Source organism: Lepidochelys kempii, chromosome 3 (assembly GCF_965140265.1).
Source record: "Lepidochelys kempii isolate rLepKem1 chromosome 3, rLepKem1.hap2, whole genome shotgun sequence".
NCBI classification, from domain to species: domain Eukaryota; kingdom Metazoa; phylum Chordata; order Testudines; family Cheloniidae; genus Lepidochelys; species Lepidochelys kempii.
This window is the reverse complement of record NC_133258.1, coordinates 159,897,499-159,915,862: the sequence shown is the minus strand read 5'-3', so window position 1 is coordinate 159,915,862 and position 18,364 is coordinate 159,897,499. Positions and strand designations below refer to the sequence as shown.

The window sequence follows — 18,364 nt, the reverse complement described above, 5'->3', positions numbered from 1 at the left end:
AGTAATATCCAAGATTATAATACCTAAAAACTAGAGAGATTTATTTTTTCTCTTCCTTTTTTTTTACTTTGTATACTTAACTAACTATATACAAAGGGATGCTTTCATTGCTCTCCCTCATATGATCGTTTAGCACCTAAATACCTTTTAAAAATCTGGCCCTTAAACCCCAGTCCTGCATTGGTTTCTATTGGAATTCCGAGTTCCACCGTAGTGGATCTCCATTTATAACTGAAAATACTTGTTAACTAATTTTCTAAAAGATATTAGATTTCAATCTGATAGCATCTCTTTACAAATTGACATACTTTTTTACACCGTACACAACTAAGCTGCGGAACTGACGGCCACAAGGTAGTATTGAGGCAGAGAACTTAAGCTTCAAATCAGGATTAGGTATTAATATAAATAATACCATTTAACATCTATGCTAGTTTGATGCTCCTCAACTCTACCAGCCATGGGCAACATAAGCATTCCCCTCCCAGGCTGTGCTGTCCCTCTGCAGGTAAGCAATAGACACAGTCCAACCCATCATCACTCTTAAGACATGGGGTGTCCAGCCCCTGCTCTGCACTAGGAGCCAGGACTCCTGGTTTCTATTCCCAGCTCTACCTCTGACTTGCATGTGGCCTTGGGTAAACTGAGGTGCAGAGAAGTTAGGTGAATTGCCAGGCTGCAAAATGTTGTACTGTTGTCCATTTCATGTGGACATAGAGAGTTAATGTATATAAAATTCCACATTCCTCTGATAGTTGCTGTAAATGTAGAGTACTAGGGACTCTGTTTTTAGAGTTAGGCCTTATAATATGGATTTCAACCTCCCTCTTTCCATCCCTTCCCCACCAAAAATCCATCTTTCATAATTAAAGTTAATACCAACAAACCCCCAGTCACTAAAATAAGTGGCTAGCTGCCATCTTATCTGGACTGCTTGCTGATTATGTTGCACCATTGGCCAATTTGTTATCCAGCAGCCATAATTTACCCCAGCACTATTTATAACCTTTTCAGGCAAAGATTTTAACTAGCCATGTGGCTCCACCACGAAAACTGCTGGCACCTTTCAATCAGCACTGGCGGAGATGAGCTTCTAGAGCCACCACCCTCTTGTGTTACAAGACATGTAAGACCTGTCTACACTTACAAGCTTAGAGTGGCACAGGTGTACCGATCTAGCTGTGCCACTTTAAGAGTGTTCTTGTAGCCGTATTATGCCGATGGGAGAGAGCTTTCCCATCAACAACATAAAACCAGCTCAGCAAGCATCTCCTGCTGACATAGTGCTGTGCACACCAGTGCTTATGGTGGCAAAACTTATGTTGCTCAGGTGTGTTTGTTTTTTTTCCACACTCCTGAGCAACAAAAATTTTGCCATCATAAGTGCTAGTGTACACATGGCCTGGTAGATATTATTGTTGAAAATAGTTGTAGCGATTGAATACATCCTTGAGAAATTATATTATTTTACATAAAACTAGAATTCAGATTTTAAAGAAGACTTTTAACCTGGGGAGAAAAACCCCAAATATACAGTTGCATCACTTTACCTGGATTTTATTTATTTGTTTTCACTTTCACTGTAGCTTTTGTTTTTTTCACTAGATTTTAAAAGAAACAATTACAAAAATTAAGCACCCAAAATAGCTTTCTTTTGGGTTCAGCTTAAAGGTTAAAAGCAAACAAAAGCATCAGGGGTTAGCAGAGAGGAGATCCACAAGCCAAAATAAAGAAATAAACCTGATTGCGTCTAGCTAAACATTCCTAATTTACTTACATATTTGGGAGGTTTCAAATAAGTAATTGGAGGTATGAGCTGATGAATTTTCATACCTGGTTCAAGCCTTACACAGCATTGCTGCTCCGTGTCTCCTTCTCTGGAGAACAACAGACAAAGGGAAAGTTTCTTTCCCATTTTTAAAAGTTCTAGCCTTCCTATTGGCTTTTTTGATCAGGTGCCCACTCCTTTTCTTTTACTGTGGGCTTGTTAACCCTTTACAGGTAAAGCAAGCAGAGAACAGCTACCAAGAGGGATTTTACAGCTAACTGGCTGGCTGGATGTCCATCAAAGGGAGCTACTCCACCACTTTATTTACCACACGCCCCCCACAAATCGCAGACAGTGCTGGCCAGCCTGGGTCAGGTTGGGTCCACACTGGCTGGGATTTCTTCCTGGAGGTGTAGGAAACAGAGTTAATAAGATACATGCACCTTTAATTTTACTAATAATTACATGAAGAACTAAACAGTACTTTTTACATTTTAAGGACTACAATGACTTAGAATGCAGGGACATTTTTTCCCTGCTGATTCTGGGAAACCTTCCTGGGAGAGTGCGTAGCCACTTTGTTAGAGGCTCCTGAAATGTGTTGTATTTCAAAATCAAAATATTGAAGAGCTCAACTTCACTGAAGAAGTTTTTTGTCAGTCTCTTTGACAGTGTGAAGCCACTTTAGTGTAGCATGGTCAGTCTGCAGGTGGAACTGCCGTCCCCAAATGTATGGGTGTAGCTTCTCCAGAGCGTACACAATGGCGTAACATTCTTTTTCTGAGACTGACCAGTGGCTTTCCCTCTCAGAAAGTTTTTTGCTGAGAAACATGACAGGATGAAATGTTGATCTGGTCATTCCTGTATGAAAACTGCTCCTACACCATGCTTGGATGCATCTGTGGTTACGATGAATGGTTGGTCGAAGTCCGGGGCCTTTAGTACAGGGTCGGACGTAAGGGCTGCCTTAAGCTGGTTAAAGGCTGTCTGACACTTCAGTCCGCTGAACGGCATTTGGCTGTTTTTTCCTGGTTAGGTCTGTTAGTGGGGTGGCAATTTGGCTGTAGTGTGGTACAAATCGTCTGTAATATCTGGCTAAGCCCAAGAAAGATTGGACCTGCTTCTTTGACTTAGAGACAGGCCAATTTTGGACAGCATTTATCTTAGCCGGTAGGGGGTTGATAGTACCTTGACCCACCTGGTGTCCAATGTTAGGCCTGTTTGACACTTTTTGGTCTTAATGGTTAATCCTGCCTCCCTTATGCACTGGAAGACAGCTTGGAGGTGCTCCAAGTGTTCTGCCCATTAATCTGAGAATATAGCCAAATCGTCAAGGTAGGCGACTGCAAATTCCCCAAATCCAGCCAGAAGGTTATCTACCAGTCTCTGGAAAGTGGCGAGTGTATTTCGCAGTTTGAAAGGTAGCACATTAAATTTATACAACCTGATATGGGTGATGAAGGTTGACCTTTCCTTGGCTGGGTCATCTAGCGGCACTTGCCAATACCCCTTAGTTAAGTCTAAGGTGGAGAAATGTCCCAGTTTCTCCAATAGCTCATCTGTGAGTGGCATTGGATAGTTTTCTGGGCGAGTTACAGCATTTAGCTTACGGTAGTCCACACAAAAGCGGATTTCCCCGTCTGGTTTGGGAACCAGAACCACTGGAGCGGCCCATGCACTCTCAGAGGGGCGGATTACACCCATCTGTAACATGTTCTTGATCTCCCTTTCTATCGCAGTTTTGGCTTGAGGAGGCATCCGGTTTGGTTGGGCTCTAATTGGGCAAGCATCATCTGTGTTAATGGAGTGGTATGCCCATTCTGTCCGTCCTGGGGTGGCTGTAAACATTGGGGTGAAACTGGTGCACAGCTCCTGGATTTGCTGTCGCTGCTTATACCCAAGGGTGATGGAAAGGCTCACTTCTTCTATGCCACTGTTGCTTTTTCCTTGATAGTAGACTTCTTCAGGCCACTCAGCATCATCTTTCTCCTGGGCTGTAAACTGGAGAACCTTGGTTTCTCGCAAATAAAAGGGCTTTAGAGAATTAACATGGTATACTCTAGGTTTTAGGGTAGGGTCTGAGAACTCTGAGGTAATTAACAACTCTCAGGCGCTCTTGGACCATAAATGGCCCCTCCCACGGCACTTCTATCTTATTGGCGTGGAGCACTTTCAGGACCATGACTTGGTCACCTACTCTGAAGGAACGCTCTCTGGCATGTTTATCATACCAGGCCTTTTGCTACTGCTGAGCATCCTGTAGGTATTCTCGAGCAAGGGCTAGAAAGTCTTTGAGGGTGTTTTGCAGGTTGGTTACAAAGTCCAAAATGGTAGTTCCTGGAGAAAATGTAACCCCCTCCCATTGCTTCTTCACCAACTGTAAGGCCCCTTAACTTTGTGGCCATAAACGAGTTCAAAGGGTGAAAACCACAAACTGGGATGTGGTACTGTCTTGTAGGCAAAGAGCAACTACTGCAACACTAAGTCCCAATCATTGGAGTGCTCATTTACGAATTTATGTATCATGGCCCCCAAAGTCCCATTAGCTTCTCTACTAAGCCATTTGTTTGATGGTGGTAAGGGGTGGCAACCAAATGGTTTACCCCAGGAGCTTCCCAAAGAAATGTCAAGGTCCCTGCCAGGAAGTTAGTTCCCGAATCTGTAAGGATGTTGGAGTGGCAATCCACCCTGGCAAAAATGTCTGTCAATACCTGGCTTATGCTTTTAGTCCTGGTGTTGCTTAGAGCTACTGATTCCAGCCATCAGGTGGCAAAATCCATGAAAATCAGTATGTACAGCTTTCCTCTGGGTGTTGTCTTAGGGAAAGGACCCAGAATACCCACAGCTACATGCTGAAATGGAACCTCAATGATGGGGAGTGGCTGGAGAGCGGCCTTGACCTGGTCTTGGGGCTTTCCCACCTTCTGGCACACCTCACAAGATTGGACATAGGTAGAAACGTCCTTGCCCGTACCCTACCAGTGGAATGACTTCCCCAAACGGTCCTTGGTCCTGTTCACCCCAGCATGGCCACTAGGGTGATTGTGAGCAAAGCTCAAGAGCTTTTCCCTATACTTAGGTGGAACTACCAACTGTCTCTGAGGATGCCAGTCCTCCTGGTGCACACCAGAAAGGGTCTCCTTGTATAAGAGTTCTCCTTCTATAACAAACCTGGACCTATTAGAAGAGCTGAGAGGTGGTGGGTGCTCTGTGTCACCGTGCAAGCTCCCTTTAGTCTCCCATCTGCTTCCTGCTCTGCCTGGAACTTCTCCCTTGATACTAGAGACATTAGTTCCCCCCTGGGTTGTGAACTTGGGCTTAGTCCCACTGGAAGCAATGCAGGTGATGGGGTTGTTTCCGTTGACTGTGAACCGTTCTCCACTGGTGCACTAGGTGGTATTTCAGGCTCCGGTTGAGCCTCTTGTGCCGGTTTAGTTGCTGCTGCAGGTGCAGGCTCTGTGGCGCCCTTTGGTGCTGGCTCCCCTGACTCTGATGGGGTTGAAAGTACGGGCTCTAGTGCTGACTGCTCCGCCAGTTTCGATTCTTGGGCTGGCTCTGGCTGGGTCCTAGGAACTGGATCTACAACTGCTGCCATGGACTTTGGTTTGGGGTCGGATTCCACCACCTCTGGCTGGGTCCCTGTAGGAGGCTCAGGAATGGAGTTAGGTGTGGAGGCCTCTTTAGCCTGGCTGCGGGTGACCATCCCCACCCTTTTTGTTAGCCTCACATGGTTAGCTAAGATTTCTCCCAGCAGCATGGGAATGGGATAATCGTCACAGACTGCAAAAGTCCATATTACTGTCAGCCCTTGTACTGGACAGGCAACCTGGCAGTAGGAAAGTTAAGAGTTGGCCTTAAAGGTTGTCACTTGGGCCTCTAGGTTGAAGAATTTGGGGTCCACCAGGGATTGGTGGATAGCTGACACCTGTGCTCCAGTTTCTCTCCACACTGTAATCTTCCTCCTGCCCACACTCACAGTTTCCCTTCGGTCTGGGGGAATTTGCGAGACATCTGGGCCTGAAGGCTCTTGATGGGACTCCAGGGTGATGAGTTGTAGTTGGCTGGGGCTCTTGGGGCAGTAGGCCTTCACATGGCCCAGCTCATTACATTTAAAGCATCGCCCAGCTGAGTGTGGGCTGGGGCGAGGCGGGTGGTTGGAGAGTGGGGTGGTGGGACGAGAGGGCATCTTGGGTCTCCTTGGCTGTGTGAAGGTCTCCTCCTTGCGAGGTGAGGCTTTGCACTGACCCCGATGATGGGTGTCATTTTGGGTTGCCCCTTCTGGTACCCCCATCAACTGCTACTAGTTATCTTCTTCTCTGCCACCTCCACCCATTTGGTTCCACTCTCCCCTGTCTCAATTACTGTTTTGGGCTTCCCATCTAGGATGCACCTTTCTATTTCCCTCAGGAACACCCTCTAAGACCTGCTCCATTTGCATTAGGAGAGCCAGATCTTCCTGAGACTTAACGTTGGCTCCTGATATCCAGGTATCCCAATTTTTTACAATGTGGTAGGTGTGTCGGGAAAATGCCACATCTGGTTTCCATCTTAGGGCTCTGAACCGCCCACGGGCATGCTTGGGGGTTAGCCCCATCCTAATTCTGGCCTTTTGTTTAAAAAGTTTAAACTCGTTCATATGTTCTTTAGGTATTTCAGCTGCCACTTCTGCTAAGGGTCCACTGAGCTGTGCCTCAGTTCCACCATATACTGATCTATAGGGGTGTTGTACCCAAGGTAGGCCCTTTTGAAATTTTCTAAGAGGGCCTCTGTATCATTGCCTACCTCGTATGTTCGGAATTGCTTGGAATGGGGAGCGGTACCTGGAGGAGGACTGTTAGGGTTACCTGCCGGACCCAGCTTAGCCCTTTCCAGCCCTAAGCGCTTCAGCTCTAATTCCGCCTCCAAACGCTTCACCTCTCTTCTCTGCTTCCGCCTCCAAGCGCTTTGCCTGCTTTTCCGCCTCCAAGGGCTTGTCCTCCACTTCCAAGCGCTTCACCTCTAGGTAGAAATTCCTTTCTGCCTCAGTTAGAAGTCGGTCTGAGTTAAACACATTTCTCCATCCTGGCACCAGGATCTCGGTTCGGGGAGGGCTGACCCTTTCCTCCTGGGAAGTCCACATTCCCCCATCCCCTCCCTCCATTTCTGTCATGGAGCTGGATGTCTGGGCGTAATCTGGATCTGTATTCTCCGTGGCATGCTGCTTTGGGAAGACTGTTTTTTCTAAGGTTTTGGTGCCTGACCTCAACCTCTTGCACTGGGCTGCCCTACTCTAGCCTTACTATTTAGTTGCCTTGAAGCTAGAAAATAAAAAAAAAAAAAAAATAAATAGCTTGTTGGACTCCCTGGCTTTGCAGGCCAATCCCTTTGTAGGCCTGTTCCCCCCCAGGCAGCAAAGAAAAGAAAGAGAGAAAAAAACCAAACCTCCCTGGCTTTCAAGCAGCCAAAAAGGAAAAATGTGTCCTTTTAAAATTCTGAGGTCGGTGCGTCTGGTTCAAAACTATCCCACCGCTCTGCCACCATGTCAGGGCAGAATCCCCACTCTGGCACCTCGAGTGCAGGAAGTGGGGGCCCACAAAGATTTTAAAAATTAGTACTTGCCACTCCGGGCTTGTATTACAATTGCAATGTTAGTAAATGTATTTCTTTCAATGTTTGCAAAAAATTTTAGATCAGATTTGTTAGTGCTCTGACTTGAATTTGTATTGTTCCTTGCCCTGAACTGCCTTGCTTTGATATTTTAAATGCAAGGACTGAAGAGAAGTAGTTTGTAGTTTCTGTAAAGTGAAACAATGGATTCTTTCACAGTAGCATTTTTTTACTTTCATGTTCAGATTCCTCTGAAGAAGTGGTTTTTTACCCACGAAAGCTTTTGCCCAAAAAAATCTTAGTCTTTAAGATGCCACCGGACATCCTATTGTATTTTCCTCTACTTCACACATCTAGCACTAGAGTTTTTTGTACCCCACACATTTATAAAAAAAACCCATATTTTAGTCAAATGCTCTGTTTGCAGCACTGATACCACTTTTTTCACTCCTGAATACTGTGTTGCAGTCATCAGCACAGATGTGTTGCACTCTACAGTGGGTCAATGTTTAATTGTCTTGTTGAAAACTCCCAGAAAACAGCTCCAGCTAGAAATTTCTACACTGAGATTCCTTCCTGCCCAGATGAAACTAATAGTTGCAGGCTGTGTTTCTGTCAGTCATTACTAATCCAGGTACAGGTACTGCTTTTAATGTTCTTTTTCTAATTTTCAAGAAACAGTTTGTACCTTGAGATCCAAAAAGTAATGTTCCAAAATTTGAGACAGCTTGAGGCAGGGTTTTCTGAAACACTTCTAATTAAAATCTTTGATTTTAAACCTTTTGTCTGGAGGGAGCTTCAAAAAATGTTCTGTGCAAAAAAGGTGTGGTCTTGGGTAACAAGCAAAAATGTGCTTAGAGCTAAATTATTCACCACCTCGAGTAAAGAATCTGTAGATTTTGAGATTATATTCCTGACATAAATCAGTTTTTAAGAATACTAGAGGTCTGCCGCTAAAACACATTAATATACTTGCATCTGCTTTTATTGTTTAAGATAATAAATTTAGTTACATTTTGAGAATGGCTGGGGAAATTTTCTGTTCATATGGTAGATGAGATTAGCAGGGCAGTCGAGTTAACAGACTGCAGAATTGTACGTCCTAGGTGCTCAATGCAGGGTGTGCTCCTCAGAGTGTCCTTGACTCTAAAATCTGCATGTTCCACATCCACCCTGAGTCCAGTGGACCTCAAGTTCAGTCTTCAGGGTACTCTGCAAAGCAAGATTTATCTGTTTTCTCAGGCATTCCTCTAAGGAGAAGAAATCTTTTTGCTTTGGAGAGATGAGATCGTTGTTTTAAAAAACAAAAACAAAAAACAAAACCCCAACACCCTGAACTTTACCAGCAGTGAGGAAGAAGCTTGATGGTTGCCCAAGAATTCCCTGAACCCTATGCTAAAACTAACAATTGTAAACCGAGATCACAGGTTCATTTTACATAAGCAACTAAAAAACTGTTCGGTTATTTTTGATCCTTATTGACCTGTGCTGGTCAGAAACTAGTAGTTTAGAGATAAAAAAAAACAACTTCATATCCCATTGCTAATCCCTGTACTATTTAGTTATTTTCTGGACCATTCAGCATGCAAGGGATTGAAATTAGTATTCTGGTATCTTACTGGTTCTCAATGCTTATATTCAGTTAAAAAGAACTGTCAGGATAAAAAAATCCTTACCTGTCTCATTTATAACTCCTGAGATTATAAATGTTTTCAATTTCACTTCAGGCCAGTTTTGCTCTTTGTTAATGCCTGAACTAAGCAAAATAATGTAAGCAAAAAAGAGGTAAACAAACTGGCCACCTTCATTTTCTGGTTCTTCTGCCCTAGAACTGCTGCACTTTTTTGGGTTGTAAATGCTGCAGAGGCATGAATAAATCCAAACCAATTGTATTCAATGGAATCTTTTAAAGCCTAAATAGCATTTATTTTAATATTGTGCTTTGTAAAACCTTATTTTACAAAATCTATATTTTGGGGGCAGTAATGTCCCTGTTAAATATATTTTGGTTCTCATTTGCAATTCACCTACCAGTGAGGAAGGAAAAAATTTATTGAATTGAATGGATCACCAAGGCATGGAGGCAGCTCAGACAAAAACTATTTGTTCTAAAACATCACCTATAAAAGACTAGTGTTGGACATGTGACTAGAGTTAACAACATCAGTCAGATCACATTAACTGGCAGAGATAGAAGTTTATTGCTAATTAGACTTTTTTTAATGGATTAGTTTTGTCCTAGTAGTTGAGGAGAAAACTTAAATCTATTATAAGTAGAGACTGCTACTCATACAAGGACTAAGGAGAGTGGATCCACTAATGCACGTTTTATGAGCTCTCTTGGCATGTGTAGCATGTGTGTGGCATGTGTGCCTCTAAAGGGGATTCTGTGGTAGTTATCCTTCTTTTCAGTCATTTTGTTTTGATTCCAAAATATTCCTGATCACCATCTTATTGTATTTTCCTCCACTTCACACATCTCGCACTTCGAGATTCTTCATTACACTCCATCTATCAGCTGGAAGGATGGCGGGTCTGGTTTATTTAGGATATATCTTAATACCAGAATTTACCTGGGTGTGGAAACCTACAGGGGCATCAGGTTTTTGGTGGTGCCCAGAATGGGTCCAAGTGCCCCCCTCCCCACCTTGTAAGCCGATATATATTTTGTGTGCAGACTTTGGGGCGGGGCTGGGGCCGGGGCTGAGGAGTTTGGGGTGCAGGAAGGCTGCCCCGAGGCTGGGGTCAGAGAGGAGGAATCCACAGTTTCCCCCAGCCGTCTCCCCACTGGCAGCAGTGAGCTCCAGGGGAAAGGTCCCACTCTACCCCCCGGCAGCACACTCACCTGGCACCATCACTGCACGTGCTCTTAGAGGCTGGGCCCCTTTCAGGTCCAGGAAGCCCCCTCACTTCCCCTGTGGTGAGGGCAGGGGGCGGGGAGGGCTGCCATCACGTGTGCACCTCCTCCTCTCCACCACTGCCTCAGCCTCTCCACCACTGCCTCAGCCTGCTGCTGTCACCACTCCCTTTTGCGCTCCCTCGCCAGCCACTGCCAGCTGCAGTGAGGAGCTGCAGGGGGCAGCCACCTGCTGCCCAGGGCAGGTAGGGACATTGTGGGACAGGCATGTGGGGGCGGCAGGCGGGGCCGGGGGAGAGACCTGGCCCCCAGCATTGGTGAAGCCGGGCCCTGAATTTGCTGGCTCACAGGCACCAAGGGCCCATATAACTCGCCGCCCTGAGAATCTGGGCTAACCAAGCCCAGCTGCAAGCATGTGTGCTGCAAAGCCACACTCAAGTCAGACCCATGGAGCAGCATCCACACTGATGCTGCAGTAACCTGGGCTAGGTGCTAGGGTTTCTGGGGGCATGTAAGCTATGCTGCTCTACGAAATGTTTCACAGTATTGTCTGTCCTTCCTGGGCACCTGTACTGAAATGATCTTCGCTTATCAACACAGTTAGCTATTGCACTTCTGGCTTGGCACACTTCTCATTTCTGCCTGCAACCTCCATTCTAGATGATGCCCAGGCATGGATCCAGCTCAGGACTTTTGGCGTAGTTAATGCAGTGCCCATTTCTGCAAGTAGAAGCAGAGTGTTTGAGATGCAATCGATGACATTTTGGCAGCATCTTATCACCACTTCTGAGGGTGACATGCCTTGACGAGGAGGGCTGCATGAAAACATGATGGAGTGGAGACAGCTGATTCAGGTTGTAATAGCTGTGGAATCTCCTCTTTGCTGACCGGTTGGTCTGGAGCAGGGCCACGAGCACAGAGTAGTGTGACTGTATCATCCTGCAGACCTGGGTTGACCAGCACTGGCTCCAGAACTACTACATGAGGAAGGAGAGCTTCATGGTCTTATGTGAGGGGCTTGCCATGACCTTCCAGCACCAGGACACATTGATGAGGAAGGCCATGCCAGTCCAGAAGTGGGCTGCTATTGCCATCTGGAAGCTTGCTACTCCAGACTGCTCTCAGTCAGTGACTAACCAATTCGGTGTTGTCAAGTCAGCTGTAGGTGCTGTGGTGGTTGAGGTTTGGGAGGCAGCTATTGTTGTGGTTTACCCATGTGTAGGGCCCTACCAAATTCATGGTCCATTTTGGTCAATTTTATGGTCAAAGGATTTTTAAAATTATAAATTTCATGATTTCAGCTATTTAAATCTGACATTTCACGGTGTTGTAATTGTAGGGATTCAGATTCAAAAAGGAGTTGTGGGGTGCTCACAAGGTCAGAGATGGATTTACCATGAAACAAACAGTGCGGTGGCATGGGGCCCCCAAAATGCAGGGCAAGTTTCAGCTGACAACCTGCCCCCGAGTCCCGGCTGGCGGCGCAGTAGGGCTCAGGAAGGCAGGCTGCCTGCATTCCGTGGCTGGTGGCCCCACACTGCTCCCTGAAGTGGCTGGCTGCTGGCATGTTTCTGTGTGCCCCTGGCGGTGGGAGGTGGCTCCGTGTGCTGCCCCCGCCCCAGGCAGTGCATGGAAACCTGCTGTCCCCCTTCCCACAAGGGGAGCGCAGAGATGTGCCAGTAGCAGGGCTAAGGCGGCTCCCTGCCCGTGCTGCCTTCCTCCCTCCGCGCCGCGCCACTCCTGGAAGCGGCTGGCATGTCCCTGCAGCCCCGGGGGTGGCGGGGTGGGGAGTGTCTCCGTGTGTTGCTCCCGCCCCGAGCACTGACTCTGCAGCTCCCATTGGCCGGGAACTGCAGCCAGTGGGAGCTGTGGGGGTGGCGCCCTGTTGACAGTGGCGCACAGAGATCCCCTGCCTAGGAGCCGCTGCCAGAGGCCTGTGCCGGTTGCTTTGGGAGCTGCGCTGACCCCCCCCCGACCCCTTCCGAACCCCAACCCCCTGCTCCAGCCCAGAGCCCTCATCCTGCACCCAAACAGCTTCCCAGAGCCCGACCCCGCACCTCTCCTGCACCCCAACCCCCTGCCCCTCATTTTATTTTCCTTTACATCCTATTATAATATAGGAGGAGGATGGGGAAAAAAAGAATGAAAAACGGGAGGTAGATAATGTTCTTTTTCTTGGCTGGGTCCCCTGGGGGGGGCCCCCAAAAATGAAGCTGCGCACAGGGCCCCACTAACTCTAAATCTGCCACTGCACAAGGTTATCGTAGGGGTGGGTTACAGTACCGCTACCCTTACTCCTGCGCTGTGGTGGCGCTGCCTTCAGAGCTGGGCAGCTGGAAAGCGGTGGCTGCTGGCCGGGAGCCCGGCTCTGAAGGGTGGCGTGGTACAGTATTGCCACTCGTCTGTGCTGCTGCTGGTGGGGACACCTGGCCAACAGCTGCCGCTCGTTGACTGCCCAGTTCTGAAGGCAGCAGCGCAGAAGTAAGGGCGACAATACTGCAAGCCTCCTAAGATAACCTTGCGATCCCCATGCAACTCCCTTTTGGGTCAGGACCCCCAGTTTGAGAAACGCTGATCTCCCCCATGAAATCTGTATAGTACACCTCTACCCCGATATAATGCCACCCAATATAATGCGGGTTTGCATACAACGCGATAAAGCTCAGACACGCTGCTCTGAGCAGTGTGTTAAGGGTGCTGGGGCAGGGCCAAGGGGTTGGATAAGGGGCAGAGGGTCTTGGGGGCATCAGGGGCTCCCCCCCCAGAGTCTGGGAGGCAGGAGCGGGGGGGCACTCTTGGGGGCCCCACAGTCCCAGAGTGGTCTGGGGGATTAGTGGGGGGCTGGGAGCAGCCCGCTCTGCGTCCCTTGTCCTGGCCTCAGCCTTGTCGCTTTGGGGAAGGGATACCCCCTGCACTCACGGACAGTGGCGGAAGCGGAGCAGCCTGGTCCCAGCCCGCTCCACTCCGCCAGCTCCCAGCTGCGGCGCTCCACTTCTCGCTGCAGGTGAGTGCAGGACCTTTCTCCAACCCTCACCCCGCCAGCGACACAGCTGGGGCTGGGGCAAAGAAAGTAGAGCCGGCTGGGGCCGCGTTGCTCCACTTCTGCTATCAGTTAAGTCAGACAGGATTGGGGGAATATTTTATTTTTTTTACTCAGATACATTTGCTTGACAAAGCTGTCTGACAAGTGAACAACCATGGTTTACTTCTGTTGTCAGTTTCTCTCCTGCTTGGCCATTTCCTTAGGTAGTTAGTACTAGGCTATGTCTACACAACGAACCTGACAGCGGCACAGTTGTACCTCTGTAAGGTCTCCTGTGTAGCTGCTCTATGCTGGCAGGAGAGAGCTCTCCTGCTGGCATAATTAAATCACTCCCACTGAGCAGCGGTAGCTATGGCAGCAGGAGATGTTCTCCTGCCGATATAGTGCTGTCCACACTGTGCTTTTGTTAGTGAAACTTCAGTCAGTCAGCGGGTATTTTTTCACAGCTGTGACCGACAAAAGTGCTAGTGTAGACGTAGCCATAATGTTAGCTTTTCTAGGCATAAGTAACAGGTAAAAATTCCATAATCTTCAAAAAATGTCTGAAATTCAAATCCCTCATAGTCTAGCCTGTGCTGATGAATGTGAAAGACAAACTGCAAAAAGATAAACCATGTTGCCTTTAGAGGTTTTAAACTTTTTTTTTCTTAGGAACTGTAGCGTATGTAAGTTGGCTTGCAATTACTCTATTTTTGTGCCTCTCTTTGAAATGTTTTTTTAAAATTTTTCTCAATAACAATAAAAAAAGAATATTTCTTACAGAGGGGAAAATTAAAGAAAATATGGATCCAACTTGACTGTGTCTTTATATAGCAGCCTTCAGTGTGGTGGCATCTTTTTTGTAACCATTGTATTTCTTTTCATTACACCCACTAGGCTCTGCTTTTACCTCATTCTCTCACTCCCTGCTGCCTCAGCACCATCTTGCAATTAACATCATATCAACTGAGCAGGACTGGACAAAATTCCCTGAAGTGCCATGAAGCACCAAAAAAACCATATGGAGAACATCATAGAAGCACATATATATATGTTCTCCTATGGCCAGGTCCCTTGACTTGATTTTTTTAACGTATATACAAGGCTAATATTCGTTTAAGCCCATTTCTAGTGCAATTTGACCAGTCAGTGTGGATGGGCTGTTCTGTGGTTTTTAAAACTACTGTTTTTAACTTAAGTTAAAGTTATGTGCCGCTGACTTGCTATTCTGTATTGCAAACTTGCTTAACCATGTTTCCTTAGCTCACTTCATAGCCTAATGGGATATGGCTTTAGTCTTCCATATCTGTTAGCTGCTAAGGAATAAGGATGTTCCCTGTACAGTTTTAGGGTCTCAGTCAGATTTTTAGTCTGTCTAGGACAAAGCCCATCTTTCAGCAGTGTAGCTCTTCAGTAAGATGAATGGGAAAGCTTGTAACTTATTTGGTAAAACAAAGGTTTCTAAGAAGACTGATTCAGATTCAGTTGTACTTGAGCCTTTGGTTCCTGCATTTAAAATATAATCAAAAGTTAACTTTGATATATTTTCTTTAGCTTCTTTGTTTTGTTTTGTTTTACTTTCTAGTTTTGAAGTTCCATTACAAGCCAACAGCTGTGTTAGCTAATACATCAAACAAGCGGATAATAGTATTGTGGTAAAAATTTAGTTTTGGAAATCTTTCCCTTTGATCAGCCTCCATTGTAAAATCTCACCAGCACCTGAGGCACTGCACAACCTTGGAAAGTTATAATAGAATTTAATACACAATGACCTGAAGATTTTAAAAATTATTTATTACTTTAGAGAGGTCACAAATTCTAAACATCCTGATAAAAAAAGCATAATTGTTATCCACAAGTAGTTTTGACAAGAGAGGGTAGCACAGATTTGGTTCTTAAACTGGAAGAAATTAATGATCAAGATTTGTTTGTCTAGTAACTTGTCTTCAGCTACTTTTTACTTTTTCATCAGCTGAAAGACAACCTTAACGTCATCCTTCCAAATTTCAAGGATCTTTTTCTGCAAGGCAAACAGTGTTGCTTAGAGGGAGTGAGAGGCAGGAGGCCTATTACTTACTCAGCTACACTCAGCGTGGCCTTTGGCAGTGTTCAACTTTTTGTTCCCCAGTTTTGCTATCTGTAAAATGAGGTTACTTACCCATCTTTGTAAGGGGCTTTCAGATCCTTGGATAACAGATGTCTCTAAGGCCTTGTATACACGGGCATTTTTCTTGAAATTGCCTACCGTATTACTCTTGGTGGGGCAGCTCCGCAGAAGAACCACTAGAATCGGGCTATAACCTCTGAAGTTGTTCTAGACCTGCTCTGAGAAGGATTGACGACACAGTGATTAAAATGCTGGCAATAAGTCTGTTCTAGTCTAAACACAAGTGAGATACAGCTCAAGTTTCTATCCTGGCTGTACTCACCACCAGGGCTCATAGATAGAGCCCTACATTGATGCAAAAATTTGTATCCACATCCGATCCACAATCCTCAAAAATTGTCTGCGGATTTGCAGAGCTCTGAACAGCTCCACAGGTCACCGCACATCATTGACGGAGAGCTGTGCCAAGCCTCCGACTCCCAACTGCCCCCCACTTCTCCCCAGAGACCTCCTGCCCCACCATCTGCTCCGCCCCTGCCGTACCTCCTTCCTCACTCTGAGTAGGAAGGCTACAGTCCTGGGCCCTCATGTGCAGCACCCCACTCCTGGGGACGGGGCTCAGACACCACTATGTAGCTGCAGCGACTGTAATGCATACAGACCTGGCCCGGACAGAGAGTGGTGACAACTACTCTCTTCATAGCATGCACTCTTGCCACCCCCAAGTTTAAATTACAACCACACCTCTTTCAAAATGGCGCTTGGCTCACTCCCCTTTGGGAGTTGTAGTTTACCTCCTCCATCCAAGCAAGCTGAGGACTACAACTCCAGAATGCCCAGCGGGCGATCCCTGCTGCTGTGTGATTCAGAGAGCTGAGCTGGAGCCTGAGGACTGGGAGACAGCCGCTCCATTCTGGTGAGTCTGTGCTGCAGAACCCTGTGCGGATATAAAATTTGTATCCGCATCCGAGCTGTGATCCGCAAATATGGTCCACGGATATAAAGTGGATACCCACGGATTTGCAAGGGTCTATTCACAGAGTAGGTATTTTCTCATACATGTATGTCTGCCAATGTTGCCTTTTCTAAAGGATGTTTATAAATATCTGGCATACTGTATATTCTATTTTCTGTCTCTATCATGGAGTATGGTGTAAACTAATGACCATACTTTTGGCAATTTCTATGGGGCATGGGTTCTCTAGCTTTTCTAGTTTCCAATTTACTATTGGAGACCATGGTTTCACTCGCAAGTGAAGTATTTTCAGATTATACAGAAGTCCGATGGAAATTAAATGGCATATAGCACATTTTGGTTTAGGTTTATTGCAAAGCAATTCCTAGATAATTGCAGAGTTTTGGTAATTGCGGTTTCTTATCTAAAGTATTTTTAGGCTGTCAGTCACTGTAAATTCTGTAGCATTTACAAACTATAAATATGTTTTTAATTTTTCTGGGTGCATACACAGAGGTTGGGAGTATTGCAGAATCAGTGGGCTCAATACTTTATGTTAATTGAGGAACCCCTCTAAGGGTATATCTACAGTACAATTAAAAACCTGTGGCCGGCCCATGCCAGCTGACTTGGGCTTGGAGGGCTCTGACTGTTTAGCTGTGGTGCAGAAGTTCATTCGGGCTCAGGTTGCAGAATGAAATCTTGTATCTTCCCACCTTCCAGGGTCTTAGAACCCAGGCTCCCTCTCCAGCCTGAATGTCTACACCACAATTAAATAGCCCCGTAAGCCTGAGTCAGCTAGCATGGGCCAGCCATGGGTTTTTAATTGCAGTGTAGACATACCGTCCTTGTGGCTAATACTCCGAACACTCAGGGTAACTGGAATAAAGACACTGAAGGTGGCATTTAAGTGAGTGGAAATGATGTGCCTTTTGGGGTCCTTAAGGAATGTAGGTAAAATTGAAAGCAAAGCAGTCAAACTGCCTAAGTCTTCAAATTTGTCCACTCTTTTTAAGAAACTCATAAGTTTCATGCTTCTGAGACCGAGGAACATGAAATAGCTGAAATGAAACAAGTTGGTTACTGTAGGGCCCATTTGTGATGGAAAATAGGAAAGACTTCTAAACTTTTTTTTATCACTTTCGAATTTTAATGACTAACAGTAAGAACATCAAATTGTTCCTGTAAGGTTTTTTTTTTTTAAAGGCTTATCTAGTACCAAAGAAAGGTGCTTTAAACAAGACAAATCAACTTCTGAAATAATTCGGTAGTAACTAAAAAACCTCACCCCACCTGTCTTAATATTTTTAAACTTCTACGTGTAAAGGCCCTAAATATTAGAGACCTATTTTAGAAGTTTAAACAAAGGCAGGGGCTTTGATAATTAACAGGTGAGGTTTACTCAGCAACTAAGCTCTTTTGACGGTTTTGTGTAATTAACTGGTCTGGTTTGAAACTAAATTAGGGCTGTAACCATTTCTATTCCAGAGTGTTGGCAGTGTTGTTGTAGCCATGTTGCTCCCAGGATATTAGTGAGACATGGTGAGTGAGGTGGTATTTTTTTATTGGACCAATTTCTGAAAGAGATGAACTACACAGGGCTCTTCAACTCTGGGAAAGGTACTCAAGAGTGTCACAGCCATAGTATAAGTATTATTACAATAAGTAAGAGACTATTCAAAGTGAAGTGGCCTGTTAACACCTTTGCGGTCATAGGACAAAAAAGGGGGGTTATCAGGTTACAGGTTGTTGTAATAAGCTTTCAATCAAGTGTCTTTATTAAGAGCATGATTTTTAGTGTCTAGCAAACTTATGAATTTAAGCTCCCAGGTTCATCGTTTGAAGGTGTTGTGCAAGTTTCTTTTGAGGATAAGGACTGAGAGGTCAGATACAGAGTGATAGTTTGTGAAAGTGTTCACCCATAGGTGATGTGGTGGTGATTTTGTTTTTTTTATCATTTTTCTTTAAGTTCATTCAAGAGTGTAGAGATTGTTTGGTTTCACTCACATAGTTGTTGTTGGGACAGTTAATGCACTGGATGAGGTACACTCCCATGTTGCAATAGGCAT

The 18,364-nt window shown here is 45.7% G+C and overlaps 1 protein-coding gene across 18 annotated transcripts in view; it reads left to right on the top strand.

Annotated features, from left to right (window-relative positions):
• Nucleotides 1-18,364, top strand: part of DISP1 (dispatched RND transporter family member 1) — a 161,380-nt gene that overhangs the window by 47,191 nt on the left and 95,825 nt on the right. The window contains exon 5 of one of the 18 annotated variants that reach the window (XM_073338804.1): nt 14,819-16,256. The exons of the other annotated variants lie outside the window; for them this stretch is intronic. The gene's annotated coding sequence lies outside the window, so the exon portion shown is untranslated. The remainder of the gene's footprint in view (nt 1-14,818; nt 16,257-18,364) is intronic. 18 annotated transcript variants of the gene reach the window in all.